Consider the following 23,806-nt stretch of genomic DNA (forward strand, 5'->3'; position numbering starts at 1 on the left):
ACATTTGTATTGTAAATAAAGGTAAAAAATTTAACTATTTAAGCATTGTACTTTCAAATATATCATCATTATTTCAAAAAAAAGTACGTTTTTTTTTCTTATTCATATTTTATTTGGCAACAGATAAACATTTCAATACTAATGTGGGGAGGAGGGGTAAAACGGACCAAAATCATTAAAACGAATTAGGGATCCGTTATAATCGTACAAAAAGATTACATGTAATTTGATTTTACGGATTCTAACTGGTTTCGAGTCATGATGAAATATAGAATAAAAGATATATAAAACGACTGTACATCTCCAACAAATGATCAATCATTGTTATACCACATCTGTATTGTAAATAAAGGTAAAAGATTAAATTATTTAAGCATTGTACTTTCAAATATATCATCATTATTTCAAAAAAAGTACGTTTTTTTTCTTATTCATATTTTATTTGGCAATAGATAAGCATTTCAATACAAATGGGGGGAGGAGGGGTAAAATGGTCCAAAATCATAAACGATGCAGGAGGGGTAAAACGGTCCAAAATCATTAAAAAAATTAGGAATATGTTACAATAATAAAAAAACATATTTTTATTGTAAATAAGAATTAAAAATTAAATAATGATGCTATATTTGAAAGTATAATGATTAAATAAGAAAAATAACATATATTTTTTTTTAAAATAAGCACAATGCTATTAAGCCTTTTATTGGGTTAAAAATACGACATTCCTGTTATATGTATAAATTCTTCGTGGGTTAGAATTTAAGAGCTTATGTTGAACCCAACTTCTTGATCATACAAGAATGTTGTAGATGCAAGTTGCTCCGTATTTAGTCATAAGTACATAATCCCTTTATTACCAACACTATCCATTACAATTACAATACAATTGGGGGTAGTACGGGTAAAATGGTCCAAAATGAACTGGGATTTGTAGGGACTGAAGTGAACACTGAAGTCGATTATTTCATATTAACATTCCTTCAAGCATGGTCCATTCCATTCCGTTCCATCAAACAATGGAATAACCGATTCCATCCCTTTCCCGATAACCTGTTCTATTGTTTCCGGTTTTTGAGAACATAACATTCCGATCTGCTGAGTAGACAAAATAGAATGAGTGAAAATTACTCCATCCATGGAAGCAAGTTCATTTCTCAAGTTATCAAGCTCCGATTCCAATCCGGAGTTTCTTCCACGTTTGGAGGAATTAGCAATTCCAATACCACTACTCCTCTGTCCACTACTAACCTCAAGCATAATACTCTTCTTCCCTGTTTAAGAATTCTCAATCATTTATAAATTTATAATGCTAATTAATTGAAGTGACTTCTTACACTTACCATGCAAAACATGCTTAGCAATTGGTCCAATTGCCACGTAAGCATTAGTGGCATAAGCTGTATGCGAAAATTCTTCTTTCTGCATACAAAAATAAAACTTACTCTTTGAAAAAGTTATCAAATTTATTCAATCCTATTATCATTTATCAATCAATCAAAAATATTTGAATTTTGATTGATTTTGATGTGTTAAACTAAAAGGTGATTATACATTTATACTTACCAATACCCTGTGGAGAATAAGTTGAATCACAAATTGCTCTAATTCATCCTTCTTTAACTCAAACCCTAAAAGGTATAAATTTTTTATAAAAATGGATAATAATAATAATAATAATAATAATAATAATAATAATAATAATAATAATTGTGGGGATATGATATGAGTATTACTGACCTAATTCCTTGTTTTTAACCTTTAACTTGTCAACCAATTGCAACATTGTTGCTCTCTGATCCTTTTCTTGTATTTCTTGTAGCAAAGATACAATAGCTTTTGCATGTCCTCAAATAAATAAGGGCATATATGTAAAAAATTGGGACTTATGTTTTGTTTCTTTATGACTTAATGGACTTAATAGATACAAAACTAAATACATATATATTGTTTAATAGATTAAGCATATACCTGACACATCAATTTCCTTGACCTCACAAGAAAATGCACAATTATCACACATTCCTGCTCTTGTAAAAAACCACCAGAGTAAATATTTTAATAATTAATTTACCTAATACTGATAATTAGATGATGATGAAATATAAATATTAAATACCATTGCATTCTTGAAGAGGCTCAGCAAAATCTCTAAAGAAAGGACTTCAGCTGCATTCTCTTTTAGACTGAAATTAAAAAAATATAGTATAATAATAATAATAATTTACATTTTACAATAAAAAATAATATGGAAAGATCATTGACATGTGTAAAAGAATACAAACCTGACAAAAATCGCACCATTTCATATAGATTCTGCAACCCACAATTCTCATAGAAGACCATGGAGCTCTGTAAAGAGAAATAGAGAATGGTGAGTGTTTGATATTATATAAATGACAGAAATACCCTGTCACACCCCCGAACCAGACGGCAGAAAGGTCCGGGGGCTGGCGTGACTAACAATTGAAATATCATCACAATGGATATACATGAAACGTAACACGTTCATCACCAAACATTACATAGTACAACTGGCATTGTTTACATCAAGTACAAGGTTTACATTACATGATTTCCAAAATATAAAGTGTTTGGTGATTAGCAACTACAAAAGAAACTTTCAACACACTGGATGCTTCCTTGTCTAACGATTACCTGAGAATACAAGTTATTTTGAAAACGATCAACATATATAATGTTGGTGAGTTCATAAGTGTGTTTGATGTAAAATAGTTTATGTCATTCGTAAAACCCAGAAAATCCGATATTTTCTGTATTAAAACTTTTCTTGAAAATGTGGTGATGATCCTGTAAGTATATACATAGATATCCCATGTATAATTATGAGGTGTCATCCTCCCCTTAACCACCCATTAATCTCATTTCCTCTTTTTTTTTTATCTTGGGCCGAATTCTTGGGCTTAGGAGGAAGGAAGTAGTTTATCTTGGGCCATTGCTTGATTTTGTTCGAAACCATGAGTCCATTAAGTAGGTTTTCGGCCCATTGGGCTTTTAGAGGTGGTTCACGGCCCAATGTGCACAAAAGAATTGATTTATGGTCCATTTGAAGGTTCTAAGCCCAACATAGTCAAATTGGAGGCTTATTGGCCCATTAGGCCCAATAAGAAATCCTAGTCCATAATGGGCTTAAACCGAGATTTTTAGGGTTTTCAACTTTACTTTGGTGAATCTGGGTTTGAATTTGTCTCCATAGGGTAAACTTCAAGCATAATATGAATTTGAGTTACGAGTTTACAGTAGATAATGTTTACAAGAGTACATAATTTCCTAGCTAGAATGCTAGTTGTGACATCATCCCCCCGTTAGAGGGAATTTCGTCCCGAAATTCTTTTTGAAGCTAGATTTGAGAATGCGAGAATAAGTGAGGGTACTTTTGCTTCATCTGGTCTTCGCGTTCCCAAGTGAATTTCGGTCCACGCTTTGCGTTCCACCGAACCTTCACTATTGGAATGCGACTTTGCTTAGTACGCTTCACCTCCCTGTCCATGATCTCGACGGGTTCCTCGATGAACAGGTGATTCTCGTTGATTTCGATTTCTTCCAACGGAATGACGAGAGTTTCGTCGGATAGGCACTTTTTCAAATTTGAAACATGGAACACGGGGTGTACACTGTTGAGTTCGATAGGTAGCTGCAGTCTATAAGCCACTGGACCAATTCGGGCAAGAATCTCGAATGATCCAATGTACCGTGGGTTTAGTTTTCCCCATTTCCCAAAACGAATCACCCCTTTCCAGGGGGAGACCTTTAACAACACCCGATCCCCGACTTGAAATTCCAAGGGCTTTCGCCGTTTATCAGCGTAGCTCTTTTGTCGGTCGCGTGATGCTTGAATTCGAGCTTTGATTTGAACTATTTTCTCTGTCGTTTCGCGTATGATTTCTGGTCCTGTTAATGCATTGTTTGGTGTCTGCCCTCTTGCCAGTTGAGTGTCGCCTACCTCTGTCCAACACAACGGTGATCTACATTTACGACCATATAATGCTTCGAAAGGAGCAACTTTGATGCTTGTGTGATAACTGTTGTTGTATGAAAACTCAATTAAAGGTAAGTGGGTATGCCACGACCTTCCAAAGTCTATCACACATGCTCGAAGCATATCCTCAAGCGTTTGAATGGTACGCTCACTTTGACCATCCGTCTGTGGGTGGTAAGCAGTGCTCATGTCGAGTTGTGTCCCCATAGCCATCTGTAGCGATTGCCAAAAGCGTGAAGTGAACCTACTATCTCGATCTGAGATGATAGATATTGGTACTCCATGGAGTCTCACAATTTCCTTGATGTAGATTCTTGTTAGTCGCTCCATCTTGTATGTCTCCTTTATTGGCAGGAAATGGGCGGATTTTGTCAACCTGTCGACTATTACCCATATGGTATCCAATCCATCTATTGTCTTGGGTAATTTGGTCACAAAGTCCATAGTAATCCTTTCCCATTTCCACTCGGGTATTACCGGCTGTTGTAGTAGTCCCGAGGGCTTTTGATACTCTACCTTCACTTTCGCACAAGTGAGGCACTTTCTAACGTAAGTGGCAATCTCTGCCTTCATGTTAGGCCACCAATAGTATTGCTTGACATCCAGGTACATTTTATCTGATCCTAGATGGATGGAGTATCGTGTCTTATGAGCTTCATTCATGACTACTTCTATGAATCCTCCAAGTTTAGGGACCCAAATTCGGTTCATGAAATAATATGTTCCATCCTCCTTGACTTCGAAGTTCTTTTCCATTCCACGTAACGCTTCGCTCGTTCTGTTTTCTGTCTTCATGGCGTCGAACTGGGCTGCTTTGATTTGTGAGGACATATAAGATTGGATGGTTATTGAAAGAGTCTTCACACGACGATTGGAGTATTCTTTCCGACTCAAGGCATCAGCTACCACGTTAGCCTTGCCTGGGTGGTACTTGATTTCACACTCATAATCGTTTAGCAGCTCAACCCATCTTCGCTGCCTCATGTTTAACTCCTTTTGATTTAAAATGTGCTCGAGACTCTTGTGGTCGGTGAAAATGGTGCACTTGGTACCATAAAGGTAGTGCCTCCAAATTTTCAAGGCGAAGACCACAACTCCCAATTCGAGATCATGGGTGGTATAATTCACCTCATGTGTCTTTAGTTGTCGGGATGCATAAGCTATAACCTTACCACGCTGCATGTGTACACAGCCTAAACCCTGATTCGAAGCATCGCAGTAAACTACGAAGTCCTCTGTTCCCTCTGGTAGTGATATTACGGGTGCACTACAGAGATATCGCTTCAAAGTTCGGAAGACAACCTCCTGCTTTTCTATCCATTCAAATGGCACGCCCTTTTGTGTAAGCATGGTAAGTGGCTTGGCTGTTTTGGAGAAGTTCTGAATGAATCTCCTGTAATAGCCTGCGAGACCTAAAAATTGACGAATTTATGTGGGTGTCGCTGGGACTGCCCATCCTTCAATGGCTTTGATCTTAGAAGGGTCCACATGTTTCCCTTCTTGGCTGACAACATGACCTAAAAAGTTTACGCTACGGAGCCAGAACTCACATTTAGAGAGTTTTGCGTATAACTTTTCAGTTCGTAGGGTTTCCAAGATTTGCCGGAGATGTCGGCCATGCTCCTCTTCGCTTCGAGAATAGACTAGAATATCGTCGATGAAAACGATGACAAAGTTGTCGATGAATGGTCGGCAGACTCGATTCATCAGGTCCATGAATGCGGCAGGGACATTCGTTAGACCGAAGGGCAATACAACGAATTCATAATGTCCATAGCGGGTTCGAAAAGCGGTTTTGGGAATATCCTCTTCCCGGACCTTGAGCCGGTGGTAGCCGGACCGTAGATCTATCTTAGAGAAGTAATTTGCTCCCTGGAGCTGGTCGAACAGATCGTCGATTCGTGGAAGTGGGTAGCGATTTTTGATAGTGAGCTTATTCAGCTCTCTATAATCGATACACATCCTAAAGGATCCGTCCTTCTTCTTAACAAAAAGGACCGGAGCTCCCCAGGGTGAGAAGCTAGGTCGGATGAATCCTTTACTCAAGAGCTCGCTGAGTTGGCTTGACAGTTCTAGCATCTCCGCAGGAGCCAACCTATAGGGTGATTTGGCAATTGGCGTAGCTCCCGGTACCAGGTCAATTTGGAACTTGACTTGTCTTTCTGGAGGTATCCCCGGAAGATCTTCGGGAAAGACGTCCGGGAAGTCGCAAGCCACTGGGATGTCTCAAATATTGACCTCTTTCTTGGACTTATCCACTATGTGTGCCAGAAACGCCAATTCCTTCTTTTGTAGACACTTTTGTGCCTTAATGCACGAGATAAGACGAAGGTTCGTACTGGGTTTGTCTCCGTATATAATTAGGGTTTCGTGATTAGGGAGATGAAGGCGAACGGCCTTCTCGTGACACAAAATTTCAGCATGATGGGGGCTCAACCAGTCCATGCCGACAATCACATCAAAACTCCTAATAGTTATAGGCATCAAGTTTATTTGAAAGGTATGCTGATTTAAAGTTAGGGTACATCCTACATAGATTTCCCCGGCTGATTCTGTTTTCCCATTAGCCATTTCCACCGTAAAGGTTTCATTAAGCTTTTGGGGTTGTTGTTTTAGCAAGTGTTTGAATTTGTTACTCATAAAGCTTCGCTCTGCCCCGGTGTCACACCCCCAAACCTAGGATGGCGGAAACGTCCGGGGGTGGAGGACTTCATGTATAGTATCATAACAACAATTTGCAATAGTGATCAAAGTAAACACAACCAACATAAATATAATTGAACGAGTTACATCATTTTATGAGTTTACATGTTTCCAAATCAATTACATTATGTTGACAAAAAAAATGAAATGTTTGACGCCTTACGTCCCATCCTCAAAAGCACTTGGTTACCTGTTTATTGATTTCCTGAGAATACAAGTAGTTTTGAAAGAGTGTCAACAATTAAGTTGGTGAGTTCATAAGCTTTTGAAGGTGATGCTAAAATCCTTTTCTTGTAAAAATGATGTTTGTTCAAGAAAGATCCCATATTTTCTTATGTAATGCATTGTAGTCTTAAAAGTCAAGACCGAAGTGTACAAGTATTTTACTATACTTAAAGAAATTTATGCAAGTTTAAATCGACATAAACTCGTTAAATTTAGAAGTAAAACCCGTAAATCTTATGTTTTGTTAATACCACATGTGAGTTATTATAACCATACTATGACTCAGACGGCCTCGTAATACGACGTTCTTCAGGCGTCGCAAGTTAAATAACACTTGTCACCCCAGACCTGCCGGTCTAGCTGTTGCATGCACCTCAGGTGTGGGTTTGTCAGACCCAATATAGATCTATACACAACTATCACGTTCTCCCTACAAGAGACTCTGGTTACAATTTACAGGACTTTTGATTTCGTTACTTGGATGTAACGCGAAGCGAATGTCTCACAAATTTATTCATTAACAGATTTACGTGAACTGAAAACCTTAGGTAAAGAGTTTGAAATGTAATGAATCATAAACTATATCTATTATAGTTTATTATAATCGTTCATAATGTAAAAGCAACATAAACTATACTTCCATAGTTTATCAAATGTTTGTATACAATGGATGTAAACTTTGTTTATAACAATAAATTAATTACCATACTCGTGAAGGTAAAAATCCATTTGTTTTCTGATATATGTGAATACACCAAGACGAAATGACATATGATGTAAAAACATATATTCACATAATGATACACACCTTGCTCAACAAGTTACAAGGTGCAAATGAAATTGATAACATTTTTTTCTAGTATTAACATTTCTATTATTGTTCTTAGAAAATTTATAGAAAAATCATCCAAGGTCCAAATCAGAATCTGTAAATTCTGAGAGTTTGGAAAATGAGTCTAGTTTGTTCATAAATTTTATTATGATTTTTAGTGACCTCCAACTTGTGTGAAAAAGTACTTAATCACAGACTGGTCCGGATTTGTTCTTGAAATGATAGGCAGTTTTGTAAAAATCACCATAAATTGTAGACAAATCGTATGGAGATGTGCAAGTAGTCATTTTAAAGGTATGAACCTGAACTATTTTCACCTAATACAGTTTTGAGAACCAAAATGTTTAAGTTAACCAAAACAGTCCGTGAATGGAGTTAAACTTTTCTGATGAAGGCTGTTAAATGAGTTTAGTTGTGTTCTTGGTGTTTTAACTTGTATTCCCCCCCCCCCCCCCTTAAAACTTAAGAAAAACATGAAAAGATAGGGGTATGAACTCACCTTGTGTGTTCTTAGTGGATGGATGTTGAAGAAAAGAAGTGTTCTACTCAAGAACACTAAGAAGATGCCTTGAAGGTTCGAAGATCTAACATGAATGTGATGATGTTTGTGTAAGATATCTACGATTTGAGTAGAAGGAAGTGAAATAATCATAAGGAGGATAATATCACTTACCAAAAATGAAAGAGAACTTGATGATCAGCCCTTGAATCTCGAATTTGAGAGAGAGAGAGAAGTGAGAGAGAAAGGTGTTTGTTCTTTGGTGGAAATGAGAGAAATGAGAGAGGAGAGATAATGATTCTACCTTTTGTTCAAGTGTATGGCTGGAAGAAAATGATGGGAAGGACGATGGAAGTGACTAGGTATGGTGGAAGGACAATGGTTGGTCATGGAGTGAGAATGGGGTGTTTGCTTGTGTCATACACTAAGGCAAAGTCAACACTCCACCACAAGATCTAACTTAATAGATTTTTATTCTTAAATAAGGATTTCCCTAAAAATATGCTTAATTTATGAATATATGGGGTCTTATATGTCAAAATATAAGTTTGGGTGAAAATCCATCGTTAAAATAATTAAAAACGGACTTAAAACGGAGTCGTGGTCGAAAACCAGGTGGAAAATGGGAAAATCCGCAGTCAGGGGCGAGGTTCCGGTCTTAGCAGCCTTAGAACCACAGGGATGGTTTGGTTGGTGCATTGGAACAGAGGGGGAGGGACTTCGGTCTGAGCAGGTACCGCAGGCGGACTCATCAGAAGGGACCGCAGCTGAAGGTCAGATGCGGTGCTCCAGTTTCGGGTTCGGTTCAAGCTTCGGTCTTCATCCGCCTCGGTCCTCAGCAGTTCCGGTCCTTAGTCGTTCCGGTCCGATGGCTGCAGTTCCTTAAGGGGACTTCGGTTTTGGTTCTTGGAGCTTCGGCTCAAGGAGGGTTTGGTCCCAATAGAGAGGCTTCGGCCCTAAAAGGCTATTTTCCAAGGTATCATCCCATTTCGAATGGTTTTTCACCAAGTCAAGTGTCGGGATGCCCCAAATGATTACGAAAAAATTCAAAAGAGGTTTTGAGAGAGATTTGGGAGAGATTTGACATACTTGGAGAGATTTGGGAGAGATTCCTTTTGTGGCCTTTTTGAGTGTTTGGCTTTGAGACGCAAGGTCCGCAAACCCCGTTTAGCCATGTTTAAGAGTCTTACACAACCCCGAAGGGTATGTAATAGTGTTTTATCGCTTTGCTACCTCACTTACCCCGATTAGGGTTCAAGAAATCTAAAAATGCAAACTTTTCAAGTGATGATTTCTTATTAAAATAGTGAGTTGTACAGTAATTTCATAAAGTGAACCCTAGTATACAAGAGTTAGTAGAGTTGACGGGTTTGACTTGTTGACTTTATTTGACTTTGACTAGACCAGAATTTGATGGTTGTCACATCATCCCCCCGTTAGAAGGAATTTCGTCCCGAAATTTGCTTTTTGACTGGGACTTCAAGAATTTGGGAAGAGATGTGGATACTTTTGTTTCATCTGATCCTCGCGTTCCCAGGTGAATTCGGGTCCTCGTTTAGCATTCCAGCGAACCTTCACTATGGGGATACGACTTTGCTTTGTTCTTTTGATCTCTCGATCCATGATTCCTACCGGTTCTTCCACGAAGTGGAGACTCTCGTTGATTTCAATTTCGTCGAGAGATATCACGAGGGTCTCGTCGGGTAGACATTTCTTTAGATTCGATACATGGAAGGTAGGATGTACGTTATTAAGTTCCTGTGGTAGGCGAAGCTTGTAAGCTACTGGGCCAATCCTAGCGAGGATCTCGAATGGTCCGATGTATCTAGGGTTCAGTTTTCCTCGTTTGCCGAAACATATTAAACCCTTCCAGGGTGAGACCTTTAATAGCACGCGATCCCCAACCTGGAATTCCAAGGGCTTTCGTTTGTTATCCGCGTAACTTTTCTGTCTGTCTCTAGAAGCTTTTAACCGTTCTCGGATTTGAACTATCTTCTCTGTAGTTTCCCTTATTATTTCCGGGCCAGTGAGGGTGCTATTAGGGACTTGTCCCTTAGCTAGTTGCGTGTCACCCACTTCAGCCCAGCACAGAGGTGACCTGCACTTGCGGCCATAGAGGGCTTCAAATGGTGCAACCTTGATGCTAGTGTGATAACTGTTATTGTACGAGAATTCGACAAGTGGTAAATAGATATCCCAAGATTTACCAAAGTCTATCACACACGCTCTAAGCATGTCTTCTAGCGTCTGAATGGTCCTCTCACTTTGCCCGTCGGTTTGTGGGTGATAGGCTGTACTCATGTCCCGCCTAGTTCCCAAGGACTTCTGAAGTGATTGCCAGAATCGCGAGGTAAATCGACTATCCCTGTCTAACATAATGGATTTTGGCACGCCATGCAGTCGTACAATCTCTTTGATGTACGTCCTAGTCAGTTTCTCCATCTTGTCGGTTTCTTTTATCGGTAGGAAGTACGCCGATTTGGTCAATCTGTCTACGACTACCCATATGGTATCAAGCCCGCCCGTGGTCTTGGGTAGCTTGGTTATGAAGTCTATGGTTATCCGTTCCCACTTCCACTCAGGTATATCAGGCTGTTGTAGAAGTCCTGAGGGTTTCTGATATTCTACTTTGACCATGGCGCAAGTCAAACACTTGCCTACATAGGTAGCAATTTCGGATTTCATGTTTGGCCACCACTACAACTTTTTGTGATCCAGATACATCTTATCTGAACCTGGGTGGATGGAGTATCGAGTCTTGTGTGCTTCGTTCATGATGACGTCTCGGAAACCACCGAACTTCGGTGTCCAGATTCGGTTCATGAGGTAACGAACTCCGTCGTCTTTGACTTCTAGGTTTTTATCCATTCCTCTTAATGCCTCACCCGTCACATTTTCCGGTTGCAAGGCCTCCAGCTGAGCCTCTCTGATTTGTGTGGACAGGTGTGAATGGATTGTCATCGTTAATGACTTTACTCGGCGCCCCGAGTATTCCTTTCGACTTAAGGCATCTGCTACTACGTTGCCTTACCTGGGTGATAACGAATCTCACACTAGTAATCGTTCAGTAGTTCTACCCATCGCCTTTGCCTCATGTTGAGCTCCTTTTGATTGAGAATGTGCTGAAGGCTCTTGTGATCGGTAAAGACAGTACACTTTGTTCCGTAAAGGTAGTGCCTCCAGATCTTTAGGGCGAACACTACTGCTCCCAATTCGAGGTCATGCGTGGCGTAGTTGACTTCGTGCGTTTTCAATTGCCTCGATGCGTAGGCAATGACCTTTCCTCGCTGCATTAATACACACCCAAGCCCCTGATTTGATGCGTCGCAGTAGACTACAAAGTCTTCGGTTCCTTCTGGCAGAGACAGGATTGGTGCGCTGCATAGGGATTATTTTAACGTTTGGAAGGCAACTTCTTGTTTATCTTCCCATTTAAACATCACACCTTTTTGAGTCAAGGTGGTGAGCAGTTTAGCGATCTTGGAGAAGTTTTGGATGAATCTTCGGTAGTACCCAGCGAGCCCCAAGAATTGTCGGATTTCCGTTGGTGTTGTAGGTGCTGACCAGTTCTCGATTGCCTTGATTTTGGAGGGGTCCACATGTATCCCTCTCTCACCGACCACATGACCAAGGAAATCCACTTCTCGGATCCAGAATTCACACTTAGAGAATTTAGCATAAAGCTTCTCAGCTCTCAATGTCTCTAACACTTGTCGCAGGTGTTGGTGGTGCTCTTCCTTGCTTCGTGAGTAGACCAAAATGTCGTCGATGAATACGATCACGAACTTGTCTAAGTAGGGTCGACACACTCGATTCATTAGGTCCATGAATACCGCATGTGCGTTTGTTAACCCGAAGGGCATCACTACAAACTCGTAGTGCCCATAGCGAGTTCTGAAGGCTGTCTTGGGGATATCTTCTTCTTAAACTCGTAGCTGATGGTAGCCCGACCTCAGATCGATTTTTGAAAAGTAGCTTGCTCCTTGAAGTTGGTCGAAGAGGTCGTCGATTCGGGGTAGAGGGTATCGGTTTTTGATGGTAAGCTTATTTAACTCGCGGTAGTCGATGCACATGCAAAAAGATCCGTCCTACTTCTTTACAAACAGGACCGGTGCTCCCCAAGGTGAAAAGCTCAGCCTGATGAACCCTTTGCTTAACAGCTCGTTCAATTGACTGGACAATTCTTGCATTTCCGCCGGCGCTAGACGGTATGGAGCTTTGGCTACTGGGGTAGCTCCGGGGACCAAGTCGATTCGGAATTCGACTTGTCGTGCGAGGGGTACGCCTGGAAGGTCTTCAGGGAATATGTCGGGAAGGTTGCACACCTCTGGAATGTCCTTGATATCCTTCGTCTCTTGTTTCTTATCTACTACGTGGGCTAAGAAGGCGTGGTATTCCTTTCGGAGATACTTTTGAGCCTTGGCGCAAGAGATGATTTGTAAGTTCGCACTGGGTTTATCACCGTAGACGAGAAGGGTTTCGCCACTTGGCAGATTGAGTTGAACGGCCCTTTCGTAACATAGGATGTCGGCACGATGAGAACTTAACCAATCCATACCAATGATTATGTCGAAACTTTTTATTGTTACCGGTATTAGGTCGATTTTAAATGAATGATTATCTAGAATGAGGGTACACCCTGAGTATATATCGCTAGTGCGCTCTGCCTTTCCGTTTGCCATTTCTACGACGTATGTGTCTTTTAGTAATTGGGGATCTTGTTTAAGTAAATGTTTATATTGATGGCTCACAAAACTCCTCTCTGCTCCACCATCGAAGAGTATGCATGCATAAGAGTTATTAAGGAGGAACGTACCGGTAACCACCGTGGGGTCCTTGACTGCTTCTCCGTGTCCTATAGCTAGGACTCTTCCTACACCCCCAGTATTGGCGTTTCGTGCCTTTGGGAAGTCTCGTTTGAAGTGCCCCGTTTCCCCACAGCCATAGCAGGCACGGCTTGCTCTGGTGTTAGTGACTTGAGTGATGGGTTGGGCTGGTGCTTTGCAGAATCGAGCAGTGTGCCCCTTCTTGTTGCAATTGTTACAGTGTCTTTCCCGACAAGCACCGGTGTGGTGGAAGTTGCATTTATTGCACTTGGGAAGGGTTCCCGCATATTGCTTCGGTGGTGCTGGAGTGACAGGAGTAATGGCAGCACGGACAACAACTGTCTGTTGCTTTTTGGCGGAGTCCGGCACCGACTGCTTTTTTTGTTGTTCCAGAATTTTCTTTTATTCCCCCCCCCCCTTAGCTTGATCATGGGTGGTAGTAACAGTACTGTGGCTGGCTCTATGGTCGATAAGTTGTTGTGCCAATTCCTTGGCACTGTCAAAAGTTATAAAGACGAAAAATCGGTAAGTCTTCAATTGTAAGTCGGAGTTTATTGAATTTGATTATTTGTTATATGTCTCGACCTAAAACATTCAGAAATGATTTATGAAGAAGTTCATGCGCTCGAACTCCCCGAATTTAGTAGTGACCCCAAATGTAATTCTGTAATCTTTGGTCATGCCTGGCCCTTTCCTATGATCACTCGATGCACACCAGTTATTTGTGATTATGGTCCAATAGGCCGTTGAACTTAATGAGTCTATCCTAGGCCCACAACCAAACAAGGAACATGACCTAAGGCGGACTCACCATTTCTAAGTCGATCGTCTCAAAATTACAACTAACCAGGAGGGGCACATTAAGAATCTCAGAAACACCGAAAGCAAATTGTTTGCACTGTCATGCTATGAGATTTGTCATAAAAAAAATATCGCAATGAAATAAAATACATGCCAATTTCATTGATATAATTTGATACATATTGTTTAGGAGAATTTGACCTTTAAGCAGGTCTACATTAATGTAACGAAAAAGTTTGGCATAACATAGCCCCTTGAGTAGTGTAATCACTTAATCGCAGGGTTAGCTTACATGCAAAAAGAGTAGTACCAACGCATACTCAAAATCCTAGTTTATAACAAAATGTGAGTAGTGTAAGCACTACTCGTGGCGGGTGGCATCTGGTCCATTGTGGCCTTGAGATGAGGTCGAGGCTCCCTGAAGCTCTGCAATCCGGCGTTCGGCCGCGATTACTCTCTCCTCGAGAGCTGCGTGCCTTATCTGGTACTCCCTTACCTCCGCCCGAGAGGTGGTAAGGTCCTCGATGAGTTGGTCAATGGGGTAGAAGTCTCTTTCCAAGTCCCTGGTACGAGCATCCGAGGCGTCTACAGCAGCGTTGAGATCCCGAACCTGATTTGCCACTTCCCTATTCTGGTCTCCAAGGTTCGTGATCTGTTGGATCACGATTGGGAGGGCTCTATCAGCCGGTCCCCCATGACTAAGGTCGTAGTAACCCCGTTGATTACCAAATGGTGATCGTTGTCGTTGTTGACGGCCCCATCGCTCGATCACTGTTGCCCAACGGGGCTCGGACCCGTTGTAGCCAAAACGGTTTGCAGGCACCCTGGCGATGTAAGGAGGGTTGATGACCTCCTCCTCTGGCTCTTCTTCTTCTTCTTCTTCTTCTTCTTCTTCTTCTTCGTCCTCCATTTCCTCTTCCTCCTCGGGTTCCTCTTCTTCCTCAACCTCTTCGGGGTCTTCCTCAGGATCCTCCTCGATCATTTCCTCGGGTTCTGCCTCGAGCCATCCAGCGTTTCCCTCATTAGGGAAGTAAGGGTCTCCAAGTAGATGGAATCCCGCCATGTTGTCTGTACGAGAATAGGGGTGTAAGAGATATGCAATGAATCTAAAATGTCGAGTTATAAATTTACAAAATACTCCTATAGTATTTTTAAATGTTATGTTTGGTTCTTAGCGTATTCATTATAGGGTGATGTTAGGTTGTCAGATTTGTTGTCCACTACGACTATCCCCTAATACATGAAAGTCACTTCTCGGACAGATATAGTTGATCAGGCTATATCCATCCCAGACTTGACCACATATCCCAAGGCATACTCGTAACGTACAACTCCTCCTATTTTACCTTATGTTTTTCCTAGTTATGACACTATGCGAGCATGGATGCATGTACTTAAACTTTTAACAAGAAACCGTTTACTTTCTAAAAGTATAGTCATTTGAAAATGTTCAATCAGAGACTTTCAGTCCCAATTGTGTTTATAGTTTGTATATCTTATGTGGTTCGATATACTTAGTTCACTATAAACCTGGCTCTGATACCAATCTGTCACACCCCCAAACCTAGGATGGCGGAAACGTCCGGGGGTGGAGGACTTCATGTATAGTATCATAACAACAATTTGCAATAGTGATCAAAGTAAACACAACCAACATAAATATAATTGAACGAGTTACATCATTGTATGAGTTTACATGTTTCCAAATCAATTACATTATGTTGACAAAAAAAATGAAATGTTTGACGCCTTACGTCCCATCCTCAAAAGCACTTGGTTACCTGTTTATTGATTTCCTGAGAATACAAGTAGTTTTGAAAGAGTGTCAACAATTAAGTTGGTGAGTTCATAAGCTTTTGAAGGTGATGCTAAAATCCTTTTCTTGTAAAAATGATGTTTGCTCAAGAAAGATCCCATATTTTCTTATGTAATGCATTGTAGTCTTAAAAGTCAAGACCGAAGTGTACAAGTATTTTACTATACTTAAAGAAATTTATGCAAGTTTAAATCGACATAAACTCGTTAAATTTAGAAGTAAAACCCGTAAATCTTATGTTTTGTTAATACCACATGTGAGTTATTATAACCATACTATGACTCAGACGGCCTCGTAATACGACGTTCTTCAGGCGTCGCAAGTTAAATGACACTTGTCACCCCAGACCTGCCGGTCTAGCTGTTGCATGCACCTCAGGTGTGGGTTTGTCAGACCCAATATAGATCTATACACAACTATCACGTTCTCCCTACAAGAGACTCTGGTTACAATTTACAGGACTTTTGATTTCGTTACTTGGATGTAACGCGAAGCGAATGTCTCACAAATTTATTCATTAATAGATTTACGTGAACTGAAAACCTTAGGTAAAGAGTTTGAAATGTAATGAAGCATAAACTATACCTATTATAGTTTATTATAATCGTTCATAATGTAAAAGCAACATAAACTATACTTCCATAGTTTATCAAATGTTTGTATACAATGGATGTAAACTTTGTTTATAACAATAAATTAATTACCATACTCGTGAAGGTAAAAATCCATTTGTTTTCTGATGTATGTGAATACACCAAGACGAAATGACATATGATGTAAAAACATATATTCACATAATGATACACACCTTGCTCAACAAGTTACAAGGTGCAAATGAAATTGATAGCATTTTTTTCTAGTATTAACATTTCTATTACTGTTCTTAGAAAATTTATAGAAAAATCATCCAAGGTCCAAATCAGAATCTGTAAATTTTGAGAGTTTGGAAAATGAGTCTAGTTTGTTCATAAATTTTATTATGATTTTTAGTGACCTCCAACTTGTGTGAAAAAGTCCTTAATCACAGACTGGTCCGGATTTGTTCTTGAAATGATAGGCAGTTTTGTAAAAATCACCATAAATTGTAGAAAAATCGTATGGAGATGTGCAAGTAGTCATTTTAAAGGTATAAACCGGAACTATTTGCACCTAATACAGTTTTGAGAACCAAAATGTTTAAGTTAACCAAAAAAGTCCGTGAATGGAGTTAAACGTTTCTGATGAAGGCTGTTAAATGAGTTTAGTTGTGTTCTTGGTGTTTTAACTTCTATTCCCCCCTTAAAACTTAAGAAAAACATGAAAAGATAGGGGTATGAACTCACCTTGTGTGTTCTTAGTGGATGGATGTTGAAGAAAAGAAGTGTTCTACTCAAGAACACTAAGAAGATGCCTTGAAGGTTCGAAGATCTAACATGAATGTGATGATGTTTGTGTAAGATATCTACGATTTGAGTAGAAGGAAGTGAAATAATCATAAGGAGGATAATATCACTTACCAAAAATGAAAGAGAACTTGATGATCAGCCCTTGAATCTCGAATTTGAGAGAGAGAGAGAAGTAAGAGAGAAAGGTGTTTGTTCTTTGGTGGAAATGAGAGAAATGAGAGAGGAGAGATAATGATTCTACCTTTTGTTCAAGTGTATGGCTGGAAGAAAATGATGGGAAGGACGATGGAAGTGACTAGGTATGGTGGAAGGACAATGGTTGTTCATGGAGTGGGAATGGGGTGGTTGCTTGTGTCATACACCAAGGCAAAGTCAACACTCCACCACAAGATCTAACTTAATAGATTTTTATTCTTAAATAAGGATTTCCCTAAAAATATGCTTAATTTATGAATATATGGGGTCTTATATGTCAAAATATAAGTTTGGGTGAAAATCCATCGTTAAAATAATTAAAAACGGGCTTAAAACGGAGTCGTGGTCGAAAACCGGATGGAAAATGGGAAAATCCACAGTCAGGGGCGAGGTTCCGGTCTTAGCAGCCTTAGAACCGCAGGGATGGTTTGGTTGGTGCATTGGAACAGAGGGGGAGGGACTTCGGTCTGAGCAGGTACCGCAGGCGGACTCATCAGAAGGGACCGCAGCTGAAGGTCAGATGCGGTGCTCCAGTTTCGGGTTCGGTTCAAGCTTCGGTCTTCATCCGCCTCGGTCCTCAGCAGTTCCGGTCCTTAGTCGTTCCGGTCCGATGGCTGCGGTTCCTTAAGGGGACTTCGGTTTTGGTTCTTGGAGCTTCGGCTCAAGGAGGGTTTGGTCCCAATAGAGAGGCTTCGGCCCTAAAAGGCTATTTTCCAAGGTATCATCCCATTTCGAATGGTTTTTCACCAAGTCAAGTGTCGGGATGCCCCAAATGATTACGAAAAAATTCAAAAGAGGTTTTGAGAGAGATTTGGGAGAGATTTGACATACTTGGAGAGATTTGGCATACTTGGAGAGATTTGACATACTTGGAGAGATTTGGGAGAGATTCCTTTTGTGGCCTTTTTGAGTGTTTGGCTTTGAGACGCAAGGTCCGCAAACCCCGTTTAGCCATGTTTAAGAGTCTTACACACCCCCGAAGGCTATGTAATAGTGTTTTATCGCTTTGCTACCTCACTTACCCCTATTAGGGTTCAAGAAATCTAAAAATGCAAACTTTTCAAGTGATGATTTCTTATTAAAATAGTGAGTTGTACAGTAATTTCATAAAGTGAACCCTAGTATACAAGAGTTAGTAGAGTTGACGGGTTTGACTTGTTGACTTTATTTGACTTTGACTAGACCAGAATTTGACGGTTGTCACACCCGGTATCAAACAGGATGCATGCATAAGAGTGGTTAAGGAGAAACGTACCGGTGACGACAGCGGAATCCTGAACTGCTTCTCCTTGCCCCATAGTCAGCACTCTTCCTGCTGCTCCTGTCGCCTGGGTGTTCACATTGGGACAATTTCGTCTGAAATGTCCAGTCTTCCCGCACCCATAACAGGTGTAACTGGCTCCATACTTCAAATATCCACGCCCCATGGAGGCGTGGGGCCATTTGGGCCCATCCGATGAGCGGGCACCCTAATCGGGTAAGGTGGGTTGATGACTTTGGACTCTGCATCCGAATCACCATCGTCGTCATCACCAGGTTCTTCCTCGGACTCCCCTTCGGGGTCTTCTTCGGATTCTTCTTCTTCCAAACCTACCACTGGCTCAGCAGGTCCGCCCTCGACTTCTACTTCAGGTTCCTCTTCAGACTCCTCTTCGGGGTCTTCTTCAGGTTCCTCTTCCAGCCATCCGTTATTCCCCTGGTTAGGGAAATACGGATCTCCAGGATGATGGAAGCCGGCCATACTGTTTGCGAGAGGGTATATCAATAAATCATTATTAATCCTAAGATATTCTTAGTTGTTGTAAAATTTGGTTGATGCATTCTTCTTGATTAACAATAGGGTATGCCTTGGGTTTACTGACCATCGCGATCGTTTCCAGGACATGTGATAGTTGTATTACAAAGAAATGTAGTTGATCAGGCTACATTCATCCCTAATACAACTGTGAACAGTCCTGGCTTAACCGAAATGTCAGGTTCTCCCAATTGTTTTATTCGGTTTGTTATTATGTTCATTTTTCTAAGTCGCACAAATAAGAGTGTTTATTAGTATGTTTTATTTGTTTTGTTCAGAGTTGTTTAGTCCCTCTTTGGGTTTATAGTTGCATATCAATGTGTGGTTATATATGCTAGTTCACTATAAACAGAGCTCTGATACCAACCTGTCACACCCCCGAACCAGACGGCGAAAACGTCCGGGGGCTGGCGTGACTAACAATTGAAATATCATCACAATGGATATACATGAAACGTTACACATTCATCACCAAACATTACATAGTACAACTGACATTGTTTACATCAAGTACAAGGTTTACCTTACATGATTTCCAAAATATAAAGTGTTTGGTGATTAGCAACTACAAAAGAAACTTTCAACACACTGGATGCTTCCTTGTCTAACGATTACCTGAGAATACAAGTTATTTTGAAAACGGTCAACATATATAATGTTGGTGAGTTCATAAGTGTGTTTGATGTAAAGTAGTTTATGTCATTCGTAAAACCCAGAAAATCAGATATTTTCTGTATTAAAACTTTTCTTGAAAATGTGGTGATGATCCTGTTAGTATATGCATGAATGATTTCAAGACGTGAATAAAGGAGAAGTTTTGCATTATAGTTTTTGAAAGATTTGTTTCCCCGGAAAACCCGATGTTTCCCGATAAAAAGTTATGATTGTTTTGCATTATTGTATCATTACATCGAATGAATATGATTTCCCTTGATTAATGATGTCAGATTTCTACGTGAGGCGTTATAACCATGCATGATAATGACTAGTTCGTCTGTCTTGGTATTCTAATGAACACCGAAATTTGATCTTAAGACTTTGTCACCCTAGACTGGCCGAGTCTAACTGTAGCGAACAGCTTAGGTGTTGGGGAGTCACCCCCGTATAGATCTATACACAAACTCTCGCTCTCCCTCCAGGAGACTTTGATTACAACTACAGACTACGACCGACACTTATTGGTGTCACCCGTTATTACTCACTCAATCCACATGAATTTGATTAACCTTGATTAATGATCTGATTTTAGTTTACTTGAAGAGAAGGTAAGCCTAACAGACGAAGAGAAGAGGACTACTAGGCCCTACTAATTTCGTATGTTATTTAAGGCTGTCGAGTATACGAAAAGCGCGTTGGCCCATTTCGCATATGATTTATTTGGACCTTAATAGTAATGCTAATGGGCCACTGAGGCACCAATAGCATGTAAAAACCATTGAGGGTCCCTTAAGCATGTAATTGGGTCACAGGAGGCCCAATAACATGTATTATTTATGTTGGGCCCAAAAGCCATGTTAATGAGTCACGAAGGCCCATTAAGCATGATTAGAATCTCTCAAGCCCAACCATTTGAACGTTTACTTGTTTTGTATAGTATTAATGTTGCGAGTTGTTTAATTGATATGTCGTATAAATCACGAATTTGTTTTATAACGATTTATAGATTTATAAAAATAGTTATTTTTCTATTTACAACCCATAAGTTATAAAGTTTTGTATATTTTGACCCAATTATTATTATTATCAACATAATTGACCAAAAACATTAGTTTGACCTATTCAGCCTCTTATTTTGTAAAGTTGGCAATTTTTGCCCTTTTTATAAAAAAATGACATATTAGGTCCTTGAACTATTTTTCTTGACATCTTTGACCCAAACACTTATTTAAATAATGTTTTAAGCCCAAAAGTAAATTTTAGAAAGTTTCAACCATTTAGTTAAAAGATTTGCATTTTAGTCCATCTTTTTCGCAATTTTTACACTTTTTACCCAAAATCCAAAATCTTTGCATTTTAAATCCTTTTTAACAAATAAGATCATTTTAAACCCTAGAAATAGATTTATTTACTTTTCTACCCACTGTTTTGAGAAATTTACCATTTCAGCTCCTTAAAACCATATTTTTCGCAACTTTGGGCCTATGGGCCGAAAAGCCCAAAATTTAGCCCAATAAGCCACAAATTTTGTTTTTAGTCCTTTGAAAAACATAATGTTCATAGAAACTTCCATTTTAACTGTTTTGACATTTTGAACCTTGTAAAAACCGTAAATGACAACTTTTTCCCAAACTTTTGTTTATTTGACAAAAATAGTCCAATAATGAGTTTTATGTTGTAGTGTGTTATTTTAAAGCTTGTATATTAGTTTATCTTGACATGTTAAGTGAAATATGACCTAGATCACATATTTTTCCTTCTTGAACTATAGATCTCGAAATATCTTTCATTTTTAGCACATATTCACCACATAAACACAAGAAATCACACATATCATACAAATACACATAGATCTACACATTTTACTTGTATTCTCCCCCAAAAATCATATGAAAGCCAAAAATAGAGGGGTATGAACTCACCTTAGGTTTGTGGGTTCGGTTTTGAAGAGAGAGATGGAAAGATGAAGTGATTTTTGGCCCTAGCAACTTCCTTGAGTAGATCTCGAACTCAAGAAGATTTCTAAGAGTATAAACACCAAAAACTTTGTTTAAAGGAATGATCTAACAAGAGAGTGAGGTTATGAAGCTTGGATGTGTAAAGAATTACCAAAGATTGACAACACTTGATGAAGTCTCTTGAATCCAAGCCAAATTTTCGAGAATTCCTTGAAGGAAGGAAGGAGATGGCCTTAGAGAGAAATAAAGAGAATTTATTTGTGTATTGTGTGTGTGGTGTGTCTTCGGCCGAAACAAGAAGAGAAAGAGAGAGGAGGGAGTCTTGAGGTGATGGGTGCATGGAAGTATGAGATTGGTGCATAGATATCCCATGTATAATTATGAGGTGTCATCCTCCCCTTAACCACCCATTAATCTCATTTCCTCTTTTCTTTTTTTTTTATCTTGGGCCGAATTCTTGGGCTTAGGAGGAAGGAAGTAGTTTATCTTGGGCCATTGCTTGATTTTGTTCGAAACCATGAGTCCATTAAGTAGGTTTTCGGCCCATTGGGCTTTTAGAGGTGGTTCGTGGCCCAATGTGCACAAAAGAATTGATTTATGGTCCATTTGAAGGTTCTAAGCCCAACATAGTCAAATTGGAGGCTTATTGGCCCATTAGGCCCAATAAGAAATCCTAGTCCATAATGGGCTTAAACCGAGATTTTTAGGGTTTTCAACTTTACTTTGGTGAATCTGGGTTTGAATTTGTCTCCATAGGGTAAACTTCAAGCATAATATGAATTTGAGTTACGAGTTTACAGTAAATAATGTTTACAAGAGTACAAAATTTCCTAGCTAGAATGCTAGTTGTGACATACCCTCCAACAATTCATACCTATCTTGGGACATCAGCAGACCTAAAGTAAAGTAAACATTCAGAAGGAAGCCCATCCCTCCCTGCTCTACTACTTTCCTAAAATAAACAAATAAAAATTACAAAATGCCTTTATGCATGGGAAGGGTATAAATGTAAAATTAGTCAATTACAAACCTAATAGTAAGTCTCCATTGATTTACCTAAGCTGTGATGTATGACAAACCTGACTATAGCAATGTACTTTGTAAGATTAAAAAAAATCCTAAAGCAAAAAAAAAAACAAAGTTAAAAACAGTACTAACCATCTGGTTTATTGATTCCCATACCAAAAGCCACCCGTTAGAAAAAAAAATAAAAAAAATCTATAATCATTAACTGGAATTATAAATTAAAAAAAATAAAATAAAAATATTGGTGACACAAGAAAACATACTGTTCCAACAATGACCTGCAATCTACTATTACTCCACCTGAAAAAAAATATGGGGTTTTTTATTACTTTTGAGGAATAAATACAAGATTTCTAAAAATAAATGATACAAAAGATAATCAAATTTACCTCATATGAACTTTTTCACAGGCATTTACGTCCATATTTGCATGATAATGGTTAGCTGAAACACCTCTCTCACGCAATTCCTTTGCAACCTATAGTTCTTGAACACAAAAGCATATAGTAAGTATTATTTTTAAAATTTTCTCATCAACAGTTTAACATCATATAACAAATTTAATTATAGTAATTCTTTGAACCTGTTCACACTCCTTTCGAGAGAACCAATAAACAATTCCAGATTCATTGTTTGTGTATGAACTCAACAATGTCATCAATCACCACTTTTCAAACAAATGATTTCTCTCTAACCTGTTAAATAATTTACAATGTATAGTAACTCATTTCATGAAATACATGAGTAGAATTTTGCATATTCAATGCCAATAGACTTGTAATGACAATAGGAAAGTAGTAGATTCAGTAATACCCAAAATTCAAATGATCAAAATATAATGTTGATGCATAAACTACATCAAGAAACAAAAAAGTTTAAAGGTGGATTACATGGAATTACCTTGACAATATTTGGTAGACCAACAAATATCCATGAGCATTCACTAAACACACAACTAACTTCACCACCCAAATTAATAACCTTGACCAATACAACAAAAATTAGAAAACCAAATATATAATAAGTCGGAAGTTTTCCAAAAAAATGTAAACAGGACCACATACCTCCACAAATCCATATCCAAAACTCAT

At 39.2% G+C, this 23,806-nt stretch overlaps 1 pseudogene; it reads right to left on the reverse strand.

Moving 5' to 3' along the window:
• Positions 1-969: 969 nt before the first annotated feature.
• Positions 970-23,806, reverse strand: LOC145164935 (ATP-dependent DNA helicase Q-like 2; annotated as a pseudogene).

The sequence above is a fragment of the Lactuca virosa genome, chromosome 3 (genome assembly GCF_052849685.1).
Source record: "Lactuca virosa cultivar CGN04683 chromosome 3, Lactuca_virosa_CGN04683_v6, whole genome shotgun sequence".
In the NCBI taxonomy this organism is placed as follows: Eukaryota; Viridiplantae; Streptophyta; class Magnoliopsida; order Asterales; family Asteraceae; genus Lactuca; species Lactuca virosa.